Source organism: Diadema antillarum, unplaced genomic scaffold (genome assembly GCF_040938485.1).
Source record: "Diadema antillarum isolate AM-2024a unplaced genomic scaffold, OU_Dant_1.0 scf00000057, whole genome shotgun sequence".
NCBI lineage: Eukaryota > Metazoa > Echinodermata > Echinoidea > Diadematoida > Diadematidae > Diadema > Diadema antillarum.
In genome coordinates, this window is record NW_027270946.1 from 3967905 (window position 1) to 3986883 (window position 18979).

Genomic DNA, 18979 nt, shown 5'->3' on the forward strand with positions numbered 1-18979 from the left:
TGAGCCAGCCAGTGTCCCTGCCTGCACTCCCCCATGCCTGCATCCGAACACCTGCTGCATGAAGAACTGCGGTTGTCAATGGCTCAAAGATTGTTAAGTTTCTACCAGTGTCTTAATTCGGAAAGGCCTTTAAGTTTGTGATCTAGAAAGCTTGTGGAAGGATGCACCTTTGAAGCATTGCTCTGGTCAATTTAGACTGTGACATTTATGAGGTCTACCGATCTTTGGAAACTGATTTGATTCTGACGTGATTTGAACCTGTTCAAGGAAGGCAATTGAAGTCTCACAGAAAGGGGAAAAGCTGGAATATTAGTTTATATGGTGTACGCCGCTTTCTCGTGAGTATTTTATGAATTCATTTTCCACCAGCAGTCTCTACTAGAAGTTGAAATTGAGTTCATTTCTGAAAAATTGTCAGCCAAATTCCAATGCATTTAATTTCTTGGATGCGTGCAAATATTTGCATATAAGTACAATAGTAACTGTAAAAATGATGTTTTTAAAATCAATTCCAATTCCAAACACAGAGACGTGCACTAAAAGAAATACAGTTAGATGACTGTGCTAGAAGTGATACCATGGACTTTGGCCTCACCTCAGAGTGAATGCCATGAGCTATTCAACAATTTTGAAGTTTGATATAAGATTGTGTGATATTCAGAAACATTTACAAGTTTTGAAATCCCAAAGAACTACAATTCATGTCTACATACATGTTCATTTCATACAGTCTGTGTAATTACCATATATATGGTATTAGCTTTTTATTATCCTTTTTTTTTCTATGTACAATTGTATACTTGTTGAACTGCTGTGTAAAATTGTCAAAATTCAGCAGGTATGCTATCCTTGATTTTTTTTTTTTTTTTTTTTTTTTTTGGGGGGGGGGGGGGTGTCATCCCCCTCCCCCATGGGATGATGCACTTAGTGGACAAGTGGATAATCAACAGCTCAACAGTCACACTGTATCTTAGATTTAGTGGCAATTGATTCTGAATGATTTCTGTAAATCACAAGTGACATCGTACCGGTAGGCAGGACTTTGTGAAATGATGAATAGATGGTAGCTATTACAAGTCTGAGGAGAGTTTTTTTTTGTTTTTTTTTTTTTTTACAAGAATGAGATCTATATACCTGCTAGAACTTTTCTAAGACCCATCATAGATTTAAAGTATGCTGTAATGCACATGATGAGATATCTAGCTAAGTATAGATCTGTATAATATTGTATTGTGGATCTTCAATAGTCATAATTGTAAATAGATTGGCACACTTGTACTGTCATAAATACAGTATCAGATAGACTGGTAGATTGATCGATTGAAACATTGTAGATCTTATAGAGAGATAGATATATATGTCGGGAAGATAGAAGATAGAAACTACTGTATAGAAAGACAAAGATCATTATTATAGGTAGATAGATAGAATGATAGAAAATAGATAAATGGATCGACGACCAATACATTGCAGATGGATAGAGTCAGTAGATAGAAGGAGAGAGGGAGAGATGGGACCTATACTCAAAAAGACAAAAATATATTACAAGCACATACAGTATCTTTAGAAGATCTGTACACTGTAGATGCCAAGTAGATAGATAGATCTATACACGTAGATCTATACATGTAGATCTATATATACAATGTAGATAGGTAGAGGTAGATACAGATACTACTAGGTAGATGGAAAGGTAGCTAGATAGATAGATAGATCATTGATAGCAACTATAGATTTAAATCGATAGATTAGATACAAACTGTCGGTAGATCATAGATAGATAGACAGATAGATCATAGTATACGATAGATAATATAGATAGATCTGATAGATAGATCCACAGACAGAGAGATAGAGAGAATGTGTGTGTTTGTGTACATGTGTAGGGGGTAGAGTAAAGAGTGGGGGAAATGAATCCAAGTGTAAACATCTTAAAAATGAATTTAAGAAGAAAAAAGTAGGGAGAGCAGTGATCACTGTTTGTTCAGTGAATTACGTCTAGCTGCTAGCACACAGTACCTGTGAATACATTCATAGTCAACAAGCTTGTGCCCTGTTTACCTCATTTGCATAGTAAAGACACATCTTATTGTCCTATAGCCTTGCAGATCTTTGGTTGCTTATCTTTCATCTTCCTAGTATACTTGTGGAGTTCAAGACCACACTAGCAGAGTTCAAGATGGTTCTTTATTGATGCCTTGTCTCTCGACCCCCCAAAGGTGGTCTTTTCTCCGTGTAGTCATTCAAACTGCAGCGTACCTTACGGGGATATTCAACTTTTGCAGTGTCCAGTAAGTACATGTAGTCATTATGTACAATGTATTTTACATATACACATTGTATGCGTACATATTTCTAACTGATAACATTTCCATGTGTCTCCAATTAGTGGTACATAAATTAGAGTGTTTCTCAAGAAAAAAAGTGGTTACTAAATAATGTACATGTTGTAGGGCCTACTTGTATGTCACGAAGACTGGATTGATGTACAGCTCAAGCAATTTGTGACTCTGCCATTGCTCTATATGTAGGCCTTTGTACACATTATGCTACAGAATATAGCTGGATTGAAGAATGTATTTCCTGTATCACCAAGTGTGAAAACTAAATTATCACAAGTCTCAATCGTTAATGTTATTCCAGGTTGAATGACTTCAAAATAATGATCAGTCAGATGTATCTCTAGACTCTATTTCAGAATGGGGTTGAATTGCATCGTATTGATAAAAAGAATGAAATCTAATGTTGTTGTTGTTGTTTTTCATTATACATGTATACTGCATGACAAATTTTGAGGAGATACATGTAACATTACCAATTCAGTAGTCCCGAGTATAAGAGTTTGTGCAAGGTGTGCGGACAGCGGAAATGCATGAACCTCATTGTAGCAAAATCAAACCATCCTCAACAGGTGAATATTGACTATTCAAGAATTGTTTAGAAAATCTGTGTATCTTCACACAACACTAATTGTCATAGCTTCTTTTATTTTTCTCCCAATGTTGATCAAGCTTTACACTGTTCTTGTAAGATTTTACTCTTTGTTTTTAGACTAACCTTTATCTGTTGGGATGGTGAGACCTGCTAAATACTATTGTACGGTGTATTCCTAAGTAATATAGATGGACAATCCATTTGCTTATAAAATATCTTCTGTGGTCATTTGATAAGACCAGGACTTCAGCTGGATGCATAATATATCGTGTACTTCCTGTTCAATTCCCCAGGTTCCACTATTCTTTGTTTAAATAGTGCACATTTCAGTAACCAGGAAATCATGCGTGCCCTGAAATCCCTCAAATTGAGGCAGCTAACCCTGTCACGCACCATATAGGCCTAGTCCTTGGACAGCTTTGCATTCAACTGTACATACATTGTAGATTTTCTTCTCTCTGTATTAACCAGTGAAATACACATTTTTGTGTTTATCTGTAGGCTGGACTTAACAGTTGTTTGATTTTGTAGTGTTTCAGAATTTTATCGATGAATTGGATTTTTGAACTCCTGAAGTGCTCCTGCAATCCTTGCCAATAATTTTAGTTCGGGCTGAAGAATTTTGCAGAGTTTTTGTCATCGGGTGTTCCACAAGGAAATGTTGATCACCAAAGTTTGCCATCATCTTCCAGTCCAAAACCTCTCGCAGCATTCCATGAGAGTCCTCTGTGTTTCATTCGGTAATGCTTGTTTGACACTTCCCTGTATTGAAAGCTCCAAACCTTTTCATCTCTTTGGTAAGTTCATGCTTTTAAATACATTTTTGGACCTGCTAAGATATTATTGAAATAACTTATTTCTTTTTAACTAAAAACCAATTTGAAATGAAAACATGTAGATTACATTGTACCTGTCCATAATCAACCCCTTGAGGATGAACTGATTTTGCCCCAACACACATTTTCTATGGGCACAGGATCTGCTCAAATCAAGGGAGACTAGTCTTCAGTGGTTATTAACAGTTCTGATGGACCCCGGAGAATTCTAGTATTAAGTGTTGTTAATTTTTTTTTCCAAGCCTGGCAAATGAATTCTCCATATGAGCATCTACAAATGCAGGGCATTTTAATGTTAAGTTTAGTCTACATACCCCATTGTTGCTTCTAATGCTTTAAATAATGACAAGCTGTCTTTCATAATCTGAGTTCTTCATTGTATGGGGATGATACAGTCACAACCTTGCTTAAGTCGACTTCACAGCTAAGTTGAATAAAAGCCGAAGTTGAAGATCTTACTCCTCTTCTCAATATATCCTATTGATTTTAATCAGTCTTAGTGTAAAATTTTCTCAAAGCCGAAGCTGTTTCTTCAATCCAGATAGATTTGACTTCGGCAAGGTTGACTGTTTTTATGCCTCCGCTACGAAGTGGTGCCGGAGGCGTATGTAAACTGCTTTAGTGTGAGAGATTAGATCAAGATTGTTGGTCTGGAATCTGTGTGTTCCCACATACACTATGGTCCGAGATCCTTTGTGGAAAAATTAAGGATCCATATGAGGGACTGTTTCGAAAGGATTTTGTTGTTGTTGTTGTTTTCTTCCCTGGGATTTTTTGTGTTCTTAGTCTCAATATTAAGTGAATTTCATGGCCAAATTTACGAGTACAGAGCTGCACTTCATCACACACTCACACACACACACACACACACACACACACAGACACAAATCCTTTTTGTCTCTATGCAGTCCCCATCTTGCTTCATCTAATGTCATTGGTTTTATTTTATTTCTGCAACCTCAAAATGTCAAATATTTAATGCATACCCATTCATTGTGAAAAAGGAAAGGAGAAGGGGGGGGGGGGGGATAAGCTACAATGTACCAGTTTATTTCATCCTTGATCTCTGTATTATTTAAATGGGTGTGGTTTTCATTTTGTAGTCTGGGACTTTAATTGTTGAACATGTTTCTCTATATTTCATTGTTAAATCTGCATCAGTCTTTTAATGCTTTGCATATATTGCTCACATTGTCTGTATTCAGACATACGGACATACGCACACACACGCACACACACATTGTGAGTTCTCACAAATTATGCATGGGTTAGTAGCAATGGAAAACATTCAAGAAAAAGTACATGGTATTCCAATTGGGGAAGGCTGCAGTTTTTCAGTACTGAGTAATTGATTGGGTGCCTGTGAATGTATGAATGTTAATGAGGCAATTTACATGCAACTGTATTGATTAAGCCACCAGTGTTTGATGGTGATGATGAGAGAACAGATACAGTACACTGTGTACTAGAAATAATCTGAGACCTTCGGTGGTACTACGTTGCGGTAATGAAGCTTTTTGTGGGTTGACTGTGCTAAGTGCACATGCATTCGTGATGATTAAAAAATTAAGAGCTGAACGATATTGAGATCAACATTTACATTCAACTGTCACTTTTGATTATCCCTGACTCTTGCAGGGATTAATTATTAGTAACTGAATATACTGTATCTCTCTGTTAGAAGAAACCTTTCTCTTTGATCTGTACTGAGTACAGTGTAGGGCTGAGTGTACAAAAGCAGTCATTGCGTGGATTCTAGGTAGTGCAGATTTTTCTCAAGAGAATAATTAGGTGACATGTACAATGTATGTTCCTTTAAATGAACAGTGTAAAAGTGGAAATGTCATTATGAATATTTTTCTTTTTGTTTCATAATTTTATATTTTTTCCCTCTTTTTTGCAACTTTGTGCATTATTTAGTTTTTAAAGTGTACATCATTGAGTGGCTTTTTCTCTGACTTCTTTTTTTTTTTTTCTTTCTGTTTTTGCTTGGCATGTGCATCTAGGCTTGTAAATGAGTTGCTATTAGTGCTAGAATGTGCATATTTTTTTTTTACATTTAAAAAAATGTCAATGAAATCTGTATCAAGGAATATTTTAAAGCATTCTGTAGGATTAAAACCAATCAATGGACCATACTGAATATTCTCTTTATGAAACTTTGTATCATACTGTGCATCACTGTACATTTAGACCATTGAGTATGTGTAGATATACATTCACTTATAAGTACAGAACTACATTGTAGATTTAATGTGTGGATGTTCCAGTCTCAGGTAGTGAGGGAATTATGAATTACAGTACACGTCTCCAGTATTGTGGAGCCTATAGCAGCATAAAGCATACTTTACTATATTTATGCCTCCTAATGATTCAATAACAAAGAACCTGATGTGCTGGAATGAAATATGCCTACCCTTGTTCTGTAATTAAATGATAGATCCATAGGCCTACATGTATTTTGAGAAAGGTTTGCCCAGAGCTACGATTACAAATATAAAGTTATTGTACATCCTGCTTCTTTGTGAGGTGTGATTTCTTCACTACAACAATATAAAAAACCAAAATGCTGTGTGATGTACACGTACAGTGTAGGATGTGCTGAATGCTCTCGATATTTAGTACAATGTACTGGTACTTACAATGTATACTATAACAAAAACAACACAACCATTTGACAGTCAATCCATCTTTGGGTCTGAAAAACAAGACTAGCCCAGCTGGTCAGCTCATTCAATATTCATATCATATTCCCCATAGCGTTCTCTGCTCCCCCCCCCCCCCTTCCCCCCCACTTCTCCCCATCCCCCATCCCAACCCCAGCTGCTCTTGCTGGGGACACTGGCATCATCCTGGCATGCATCAGTAACGAGCCGTCAATCATGCACTCTATGTATATGCCGTGCAATCTCTTTGTCTGTCCGTACGTGTGTGTGTCTGTGTGTATGCGCGTTGGAGAGCGTGCGCATATTAAATGGAGAAGCGGCAACTTACAAATGTAAGCTGCAGAATCATCTGCTAGAGCTTTCGTTAATAGACCACAGTTGAATTTATTGGTAGCTGTGAATATACTGCATGAAGATGCCATCTTCCTTCTGTGGAATATAATACATGCACACGTGTTTATATGAAGTGGAGATAGAAATATTACAGTGACTGCCATATTATATTTATGCTTCTGTGTGCCAAGAAATTGGAGTTGTATAGCGGCAGCTGCAGTGAGAATAATATCTTGTCTATTGGAGCATTCATTTTGGAGGGGTTGCGTGTTCACAATTTTGCAGTGTTTATCACGGTGCAGTGATTCAGAGGTATTGATCAACGTGGATTGCTCATTTGGAAAAATATTGGCTACAGGGTGAGTTATTATTGTATGCTGGGCTGCCTGCATACACTGTTAATAACAGTGTTATATGCATGACTGAAAGTATTATCCCTTGGATACAAGTACTGTACGATGTAGCATGGGCCCTTGTTGAAGCGAGAGATGTTGCTGGTAATTTGGTAAGGGTGGAATTGAATCGTGTGTGATTGATAGATTTTCTTCCTTGTATAATTTCATCTGTTACATACAAGGTACTGTAAACTTGGTTGAATGGGTAATACACATTTAATAGTATACGTGTACTAGATCTCTTTATTTATCTGTTAGCTAAAGAAAGTTATCAACCAGATACAGTGTGCCACTCAAGAAAAAGATCCTGTGAAAATGATGGTATTCATCATATCGATATATTTTTATTTGTGCATAAGGTTGTACGGATCTAAATCTTATTTCCAATGTGAGCAAGATATCAATGTGGGGACATGTGTACACACACATGTACATTAATTGTATGCATACAATGTGTGTGTGTGTGTGTGTGTGTATATAGTGTGTGTAATAAATTCCGTGAAGTCATCTTTTTTGAATGTCAAAAGCAATTAAATACAAAATTTGAGAATTAGTGCTCTATTGTCTACCAAATCAAGTCACTTTACAATGCTGTAACATTTGAATTACAATGTAAATCAGATTACTTTGTTACCACACTGATAATGTACACGAATGTACTTTGCGATGTGGCAGAGAACTTTCAGGTGCCTCAAGATGGTTGAAATCCTGAATTAAATCCTAGAAATTGATTTTGCTGCACACTGTAAACTCTTTGAAAGTTGAACAGATGTACACATTGTAATCTCAGTAAGGACTTGTGTGTTTTCAGGGGAAAATTAATGAGAAAAAAAAATAGTAGGCTACAGAGGAAAACTAGACTATCCCCAGTATTTATAATACAAATATAATGTATCCTAGGCTAAAGTAGATCTACACAGTGCACACTTGCAAAATTGTAATCATTCAGAGTGACATGATATTCAGAGAGAAATATTCCAAAGTTTAAGGGACTGTACAGTTCTTGTTGAGTTGAGGATTCAGCTTGTAACGATTAGCGAGATATTTAGAAACCTCTCTATGAAATGTTAAAGAGCATGCGATTCTAAGGAGAATCAAAAGTGTATTTGATGAAAATCAGTTTTGAAATGACTGAAAAATTTAAAAACAAGGTAAAACAAAGAGATACTAAAAGTCTTGGCCTGTTATTTTTATTGGGATCGTCTTGTTTTTATATCTCAGCCATGTCAAGACCCAATTTTCATGATCAAATAAACATTGAATCCTTCTTGAAATTAGGTGCTCTTTCATATTTCATATTCAAGAGGTTTCTCATTATCTCATACACACACAAAAATTTTATTATCCTGACATTAGGTCTCGACCAAAACTATACAATCCCTTTAAACCGGTACTGGTGCTATTAAAGTAATCCTTGATTTTTGACTGATTTTTACATGTAGACTGTCACAGCACCCGCTTTGTTGTACTTCATTCTGTTTTCATTTTTGAATAGAAAATATACCAGGAGAAATTGTGTTGAGTGGGCCAGTCGCCTTCGTACAATGTAATTGGTCCTTTATCTGTTAGACGGCTGTGTGATGATTGCAATATTCCCTATGTTCTGGTAGTCTTAGACTAAAAGGTACACATTACCTTTGAACAATAATCATCTACAGCTTGATATGGCAAATATCAGGTCAATAGCCATACCTGGAGAAGACACACATATTTACCTTTTGTCTACATGGCTGGACATTGATTGACCGTAGTATGTTGACGTGACCATGGACACAGATTTATCCACTTACGTATTAAAGTACATTATAGCTTATCAAATGCTTTCTGATAACTTCTTCATGCAGGGACTTACCAGGAAATTCCCCCCAAATAATGTCCTTGAAAAGTGTCTAGATTTCAGAAATACTTTGTGCAAAGAAAGAGAGAGAGAGGGAGAGAGAGGAGAGAGAGAGAAGGAAAAAATATATATAGTGGAAAAGAGGAAGAAAAAGATTGCTCTGTGTTAATTGGATTTTTATATGTCTAGATGTTGGCAAAATTCTCAGGACTTTCATCGCGATCCAAATCGGGGGGGGGGGGGGGGGGGGGGGGGAGGGGGTGGGGGGCATTTCATAAAACTTGTCATCAGTGACAAACTGTCGTAGATGTGACAAGCTACTGAAATCCGTGCATCGATCTGATTGGCTGAGAGCAAATTTGTCATAGAAATTATGTTGCAATTGTCACTGATGACAAGTTTTATGAAACGGGCCCCAGATTTGCATCTTGCCTGGGAATTAATATCAGTATGAATTCCACCCTACAAACTGACTTTTGACCAGATCTGAAGTATTGCAAAGTGACAAGAAGGATAAGGAGACAAAAAGAGGAAAAGATGTTAGAAAGATTACAGGCCTACATGATAGGGAGAAGAATAAAAAGAGGAGAAAAAAGAAGGTTTGTGTACATGTAGAGTGTATTGTACATTCGTAGCATTAGTTACGTTCAGACAACAAGCCCTAATCTCAAGGTCTGGAAACCTTGAGGTTAAAGGACAAGTTCACCTTCATAAACATAAGGATTGAGAGAATGTAGCAATATTAGTAGAACACATCATTGAAAGTTTGAGGAAAATCAGACAATCCGTTCAAAAGTTATGAATTTTTGAAGTTTTTGTGCAGTACCCGCTGGATGAGAAGACTACTGCAGTGTATGAATAACTTAGATGTCACATGCGTACAACAATATAAGGAAAATATAAAGAAAATTTCACAAAATTCCATCTTTTGAAAAAAGTACACATTCCCCTGACTCGTTACCGATAAATGTTATGGGTAATATTATTCCCCCTGCCTTTAGAAAGAGGCAAGTCAATTGCTCTTTTATTATGCGAAAAAAGTGAAAATATGTTGAATTTTCTTTTATATTTTCTTTATACTGTTGTACGCATATGACTCACAAGCTGTAGTAGTCTCCTCATCCAGCGGTTCCAACACAAAAATTAAAAAAATTCATAACTTTTGCATCGATTGTCCAATTTTCCTCAAACTTTCACCGATGTGTTCTACTAATATTGTTGCATTTTCTTAATCCTTATGTTTATGAAGGTGAACTTGTCCTTTAAGCTCTTGCCCCCCAACTTCGATGTACGTCCACAGGACGAAGCTTAACCTTGAGCTTAGGAAACCTCGAGGTTAAACTCCTGCCCCTTTGAGTGCGTTGATTTTTGTGTCCACACGGTGCTTAACTACGAGTGGAGACCCCCCTAACAAAAAAGTCCTGTGGTACTCCCTGTGGTACTTGTCGGTACCACACAATGTACCACACACTTGTAATGTTACCACAGGAACTGTGTGGTACTGTACCACAGGCTTGTAGGGTACTCCCTGTAGTACTTGTCAGTACCACACAATGTACCACATAAATAAATGTTACCACAGGAACTGTGTGGTACTGTTTTATAGGCTCATGTGGTACTCCCTGTGGTACTGGTTGGTACCACACAATGTACCACACAAATATGTGTTAACACAGGAACTGTGTGGTACTGTGTCACAGGCTCGTGTGGTACTCTGGGATGTACCACAGGGCAGTACCACAGGACATTACCACAGGAAAGTACCACAGGACAGTACCACAAGACAGTATACACACAAATTGTCCTGTGGTATTTTGGGACGTACCACACGACAGTACCACAGGACAGTACCACATGAATTCTCCTGTGGTATTTTGGGACGTACCACAGGAGAGTACAACAGGAAAGTACCACAGGATAGTACCACAGGACAGTACCACACGACTTGTTCTGTGGTATTTTAGGACGTACCACAGGACAGTACCACAGGGCAGTTCCACAGGACAGTACCACAGGAAAGTACCACAGGATAGTACCACACGACAGTACCACAGGAATTGTCCTGTGGTATTTTGGGACGTACCACAGGACAGTACCACAGGATAGTACCACAGGACAGTACCTCACGACTTGTCCTGTGGTATTTTGGGACGTACCACAGGACAGTACCACAGGACAGTACCACAGGACAGTACCACAGAGCAGTACCACAGGACAGTACCACAGGAAAGTACCACAGGATAGTACCACAGGACAGTACCGCACGACTTGTCCTGCGGTATTTTGGGACGTACCACAGGGCAGTACCACAGGATAGTACAACAGGAAAGTACCACAGAATAGTACCACAGGACAGTACTACACGACTTGTCCTGTGGTATTTTGGGACGTACAGGACAGTACCACAGGGCAGTACCACACGACTTGTCCTGTGGTATTTTGGGACGTACCACAGGACAGTACCACAGGATATTACCACAGGACAGTACCTCACGACTTGTCCTGTGGTATTTTAGGACGTACCACAGGACAGTACCACAGGGCAGTACCACAGGACAATACCACAGGGCAGTACCACAGGGCAGTACCACAGGACAGTACCACAGGAAAGTACCACACGACTTGTCCTGTGGTATTTTGGGACGTACCACAGGGCAGTACCACAGGATAGTACCACAGGACAGTACCACACGACTTGTCCTGTGGTATTTTGGGACGTACCACAGGCAGTACCACAGGGCAGTACCACAGGATAGTACCACAGGACAGTACCACACGACTTGTCCTGTGGTATTTTGGGACATACCACAGGACAGTACCACAGGAATTGTCCTGTGGTATTGTGGGACGTACCACAGGACAGTACCACAGGATAGTACCACAGGACAGTACCACACGACTTGTCCTGTGGTATTTTGGGATGTACCACAGGGCAGTACCACAGGGCAGTACCACAGGACAGTACCACAGGAAAGTACCACAGGATAGTACCACACAAATTGTCCTGTGGAATTTTGGGACGTACCACAGGACAGTACGACAGGAATTCCTGTGGTAATTTTTGATGTATACCACAGGAGAGTACCACAGGAACTGTCCAAAATCCCACAGGAAAATCATAATATGGTGCTATTCCACACAGAAGTACCACACAGCAAATTAAATTCGTAAGTACCACAGAAAAATGCTACAGGATATTCTTTTTTTTTTCTTAACATTTTATACCAGAGGACTATCACATCAGGAGAATATCAAACAGCAGTACCACACAGGAGTACCACACAGGAAAATTGTAAGGCAGAATCAACTGAAATTTATAACAAAAATACAAACAAAAAAGCACATATTAATATTCCTCAATTAATTGATAGATGAGGTATGCTGTATATTATAACAATTGATTTGCCATTACTTATCCTGTCCTATACTCCTACAGTATTACCTATTTAGTGAAAGTGCTGATGTAAAGCATGAGAAATTTCATAAGGACTTCTGTGGTACTCCTGTGGTACTCCTGTGGTACTCCTGTGGTACAAATTTTTACATAGCTCATGAATATTCATAAAAAGCACTCTAGATTTTTAGAAAATACATATATGACTTAAAAAGTCAAAGTATTAATGATGGAACTTACTTTGAACTTTATGAAAGATTGTCTAATTATGTTATGTTATTCCCAATATCATAGATATTGTTATGAAAGTGTAATTTCATATCTTGATAATAAAGTATAATCGAGTTAGTAACCATGCCTTAATGCTTTACGGATAGACGGCCATATATATATATGTACTGATATGGACGATGGCTACCTAGGAATAGAATATGACTGTATAGATCTATGGCCCCCGCGGCTCGTGGTTAGAGCTGGTTCAGGCGCTAACCATAAGATATCTCGTAGCTCTAAACATCGAGCTAACCTGGAGGTTAGCTAACTACGAGTGCGCCTACATGTTCCCTATCATTTACAAGCTTACCCTCGAGGTTTCCTAACCTCGAGGTTACGGCTTGTCGTCTGAACGTAACTGTTGTGTAATGGAAAGAGAGAATTCATTGGGAGATAGTAAGTTTACAGTACATCATCAGGAAATAATTTTCCTGGTGTCGCATCCCAATTTGCTAATAATGCATTTTTACACCACTGCTATGCAAACCAGCTTTTGTGATAGCAGATTTCTTCCGTAGACATGTACAGGATACCATTTGAAATACTGTTTATCAGCTGAGATTGCTTATCAAATTTGAGTTTGAAAATTATTCTTTGCACTATTGTGAAGCTAGAGTTTGTTCGCAAAAACCGATAAGTCCATTTTTAAAGATTTTGAAGTACGGTCTCTGTCATAAAGTACAAAATAATACCTTTTAAATGATATGTTGCTCACTACAAATAAAGGTATATTTTTGAAGTTATGGTCAAAAGAAGCAAAATTTCCTTATTATTCTCTTTATTTTTCTTGACCTTTAATCACAAATATCTTCATTTGGAAAATATGGACTTATCGGTTTTTGCGAACAAACTCTTCATATTTTGCATTGAATAACATTTAAATTGTCCTCTGTTTTCACATGAAGGAGCAAATGTGCCTAATTACCATCTCTCTCTCTCTCTCTCTCTAGAGGTAAACACACTTCAGCAGTGATATTATCAATTTATTTACAAGACACTGTGTGTCCCGCTGGTCCATTCAAACCTTTTGTTTTGAAACTTGCAGTACATGTTTGTGTACAGATATACATTGTACACCCTACACACATCTGGGCAATTCCGTATGGGAAGGGCAAAAACAGCAAAATTCAAAGTTAAGTAAATGCTCAGAAATTTCAGTTTCCCGTACAGACGGACTGTTGTATTTACGGAAACAAAAAACCCTTTACCAATAACTTTCCTCGTTTTTGTTGTACACACTTTTGAAGTTGGAAGACTATTTATTGTATTTATCTAAAATCTTACAATATTAAATGAAAATTTAAAATGAAACAACTTAAATATCTCTCTGCTTTATCCATATTTCCACATCTTTATTCCTATGCTTCAACAATCACATTTAATGAAGCATTCAGTCACTCTCATTATGATATTTTTTGGAGAAATTTTCGAAATCTACTGACAAATTGACGTAATTCCGTTACCATAAAATTGAAAAAAGTTTTCTCCTGAACAAACTAATCACTGATTTTTTTCTCCCCTTGTAAATTTTTTCTCTACATGTGACTCCCTGAAAAGTCACAAAACATTTTGTGAAATATCTCCTTCAGTTCTTCTGTAATTGTGGTAACGGAATTACATGGTAACGGAATTACACGCACATCTAATATGGAAGAGAATGACATATCCTACTTTCGTGCCAATATGTATGTGAACTGTCCATGAAAATAGCTTCAGGGCATTATTATTGAGCTTAACAGTGTTAGTGATTGGCAGTAAAGGAGTGAAAGTTGAAATATACAGTTGTATGTATGGTATGATACACATGATGACATGACTCAGCATACAGTGTAGCTGGATGCCTCTGACAGTGAGTCCTGACATCAGGGCACACGCTTGACAAGACTTCTTGTGCTGAAAGTCTCCTCCCTTCCTTCACCTTCTCTCATGTACATGAACTACATGTGTACATGGAGACTGTGCTAACTGATAACTTTATAAGGTTTGCTGCAGATACTCATTCTCAAATGTTAAAAATCATACTGAATTCTGAGATATCAATTTGTATATTTTCTTGCTAAAAAGTCTCATGGTTTCATAGAAAATCTATTAAGTATAGTGATGAGGGACTATTGAATGGGTGTGATGCAGCATAAATTGAACAAAGGTTACAAAGAAGAGGAAGGACATAAAATTTCTTTAAAAGAAAAGAGAGCACTGCTACTGACAGAGAGAAATGAACAGGATAATTTTTGTGAGGAAAGATCAAGAATTTAAGAGAAGGATCATACAAAATGTGATAGAAGTCATTACTTGACACGGGATGCCCACTGAATGTGACATCTTTGATCTTTCTGTACACTTGTATGCTAAAGGCTTTATTATCACCAAGTCGATAGTGTGACCTTTTATTGAACATGTCCTGTTTTCATCCTCAAGTCCTTTATCTTTAATGGTAAGTGTATGACTATTACCTTCTTTCATTTGTTTCTTACATGTAGATCTTTCCTCCACAGAGACACGTATTTTGATTTTCATGCCCATTTGATACAGAGCATCTGCTACCCTTTGAAATTTGTTCTTTAATCCTTTCTTTTTAAAAGGAATAAAGACAAAAACACCATTTGTGATGAACATTTACCCAGTCAATAATTGTGATACAGCTCTATAATGTAACATTTAGGCCTATACTTTCCAATCCTAAGAAGATTTTAAATATTAAAGTCAATGGGCTTCTGCTTCTACCTTTACTCTTCATGTTACCATTTGCTGTACAATCCAGTTTCCTTTCATACAAGTGCCATTACAGTGTATTTTATAATTTGCTTTCAGGCAGTCAAAATACAACTTACTACAAAAGAGAAGATGCACATTTCTTGTGAGTAAATATATGGCAACACTCAGGATGAGAAAATAGACAAAGTCAAAGAAGAAAGACAGAGACAGGAAACTTGTAGGAAAATTATAGGCCAAGTCATGATTGTGTTTCTGAAGATGTCATTTGGAAATTTTGTGTGGTCAGAAGTAAATACTAACATTATTCACAGGTTGATTAATCTAACTCTAACACAGTGAGCTGCAGATGGATAAAAGAGGCCCTCTTACCTTTCTATGAATTAACAGAATTTGGTGGACTCACTCTAATGGTTCAAAAAGTTGTAGTTTGTTAAAGTTATTTTGCTGTTTTCTATCCTTTTAGTTTAGTTCATTTTATTTTGGTGGGCTTAAGTAGGACTTACACTGTAAGGGAATTATCAAATTATGCACTACATTATATACCAGGGGGCAACTTCAGCTATTAGTAAAATGTCACAAGTTTTTAGTGATTAATATATGCCACAACATATAGATAATAATGATTAAGCACTGGTGCAGTACCATAATCATATAAGAAAATTTTCTTTTCTATTTATGATTGAATTGTAATTTGTTATATTTGTCATTGAACCACAACTGCATCTTTTCACTTAACAAATTAAAAGTTACAAGCATCTTTAGTGTTCATCCTTAATATTAAACATTGTGTTCAATGATGGGGCTGCACACTGTGCTCTTGCATTGTAGATTGGCACTTTATGATTTAGATTTAAATTCAGTGTCAATCCCGACAGTTTTTTATTATTTTCTTATGCATGTGCACATAATATTTATGTAGAAGACTTGTAAGTAATTCACACATATTGTCAATTATTGGCATATTTATGAAGAAGAAAACAGAGAAATCTGTCTTGCATGTTATCAACAAAAGAAATACAAGAAAATTTGAGTATTGTTGACTGGATTTATAGAATTGTACTTGTGTAGGGCTATTCTAGCGTAATTCCGTTACCATGTGTCTTACATGTCATTTACCTGCAGAGTGTGAAATTCTTAACTTGAAAGTAGACAAATTTTGATGGATGTGGTACTTAGAAGTTACGAGATCTTGATTGACATAGTTACAACTTCAAATCACAGTCGTTAGCATGAACATTTTATGTTTTTTGACAATAAAAACTCATTTGGCACCTATACACTTGTAGCAGTTCAAGGTCAAAGGCTAGAGAGTACTTATTTAGTGGTTATATTATAGCTAAAGGCATAAACAATCTTTATCAAGACATTTCAGAATACATGAGTACCAAGAATGTGTATTTTTTCCAGTGTATTTCAGAAAGAGTAATTCCGTTACCATTTGTGTAATTCCGTTACCACTGACTTTACAGGGAAAAAGCGTGCTGCTTGGAAAATGTGATGAAATATTTGAAAAACAATACAACCGAATTGAAGTCGACACAATCAAAGATGAAATCAGATAACAACCTACAGTGTATGTGTTATAGATTTCAGAGAAACAACTCCCAAAGTCAGAGTTGAAGTTGTGACTAAATTCTCTGGTAATTCCGTTACCATCGCACATAGACCTCCTTTGTAACCAACCAAGTGAGAACATTGAACAAATTTGTATTTGGGGTGACAGTGTGAGTACCTCTGCATCTTTCAAATGTATCAAGAGAAGGCAAAGTAATCAATCCTGTATACAGGGTGAAAGAATATGAGCCAAAATTCTCTGATTTGTAATTCCGTTACCGCGGAATTGCCCATCTACACACATCAAAATAGGAGCCCATCCCCTTTCCCTTTGAATTTTAAACCTATCCCCAACAGTTCCATTCATTCAGAATCAATATACACACACTCTTGCATGCTCCATCACACACACACACACACACACACACACACACACACACACAAAAGAGCCCTTTCAACACACATGCACACATGAGCACATAGTGTATTAAGGCGTCCCTGAATTTATAACAAAAGATTCTGCCCTTTCTGTACAATCCACGCATGTTTATTCCCAAACACAGACCTTATGGCATGTTAATTGTTATGCAAATCAATTTACTTATTGTAGTCCCAGTTTGAATCTGGTGCAGACTCAGTCACCCCTATCTGTACTTTGACCAGATTCCTGAATCTGAATGAAGTGAGTATATGAGGTGTAGATCTATATAGCTGGTAATAAAGAGATAAGTACGCTTGTCTTTTAGTATCACTACCATAGGTATGACTCGTATGATCTACAATTGTACACAATGTAGATAACTCATCTGCAATATTGTATAATTGATCTAGAGGAAAATGTTTGTGTGTTCATGTTTTATGTTTGTATAGTAATTGACAGATTGTTAGACAGGTAGGACCCAGAGATAGATGGTGGTACACTTTTGTAGTTAATAATAATAATAAAATTAATGGCTTATCTTATACCAACAGAGTACAGCTAGGATATTAGAGACAGTCTACATAAATTTGGATAGATTCACGTTTGCTAATATACATTTGTATCGTATGAAATATATTATGTATTTTGTTCAGATTGCTAGATTTGTGTGTGTGTGTGTGTTTCCTCTGATAGCATCTACATGTATGTATATGATAAGTTGTGATCTCCCAAGTTTGGTATTCTAGATTATTTAGTTGATATTGCATTCATTGATTATAAATTTCATATTTTGCCTTCTGGATTATGGCATACTTTTCAACTCCCTTCTACAAAGATTGTTTAATGCATCTGTCTGTCTACCGAAGTGTCATCTAGATCCTATAGTCATCCCTTTTGTCCCCAATCTGCCCCTCTGAGTGATAAATCATGGAACCCCTTACACCGTGACTAAGTGACTCATGATAGATATACTGACAAAATTAACAATGTTACAGCAATGTTACCTATCGTGTACATATGTTTATAGATACACGTTAGGACAGGGTTCAATATACAGAAATACTTTTTTTTTCCCCTCAGAAATTACAAAACATGTTACAATGAATGATAAGCAATACTGTACCACACATTGTATTTGATATGGTTTCTTACCGGCTTGTTAGATTAATCTCTCACACAATGGTATGATTACGAACTAATGATGTTAGCATTTACTGCTTTTTAGTCAAAACAGGGTGGTATTTCAAAGAACGTAAAGGATCCTGAAAAGATTAAATCTGTGATTGACATGGTCTGTGTAACTGTAGACTGGACGTTGAACCGATACTGAAATCACCTATTTCATTAATTGCTCGAAAATGTCCAGTAAATATACCACCCCCCAAAAAACTACCAAAAAAACCCCCAAATCATATTTTAACTCTAAGGGGCAGATATGTTGTGAAAGTTCCATGTGCAGAATGGTGCGTATGACTCACATTTCTTCGAGAGTATTGTATATCTGTTGCCATCAGCAATGTACAAATGTGTGCTGGGTACACCGTACATGCGTATTACAAAATTCTCCAAATTCCTGGCATATTTCTGGCTGTATCCCATTACCTCCCCTGGTCCTGGGAAG

At 37.0% G+C, this 18979-nt stretch overlaps 1 protein-coding gene across 1 annotated transcript in view; it reads left to right on the forward strand.

The window, feature by feature from the left end:
• Positions 1-18979, forward strand: part of LOC139715938 (uncharacterized) — a 62567-nt gene that overhangs the window by 6296 nt on the left and 37292 nt on the right. The window lies entirely within an intron of this gene.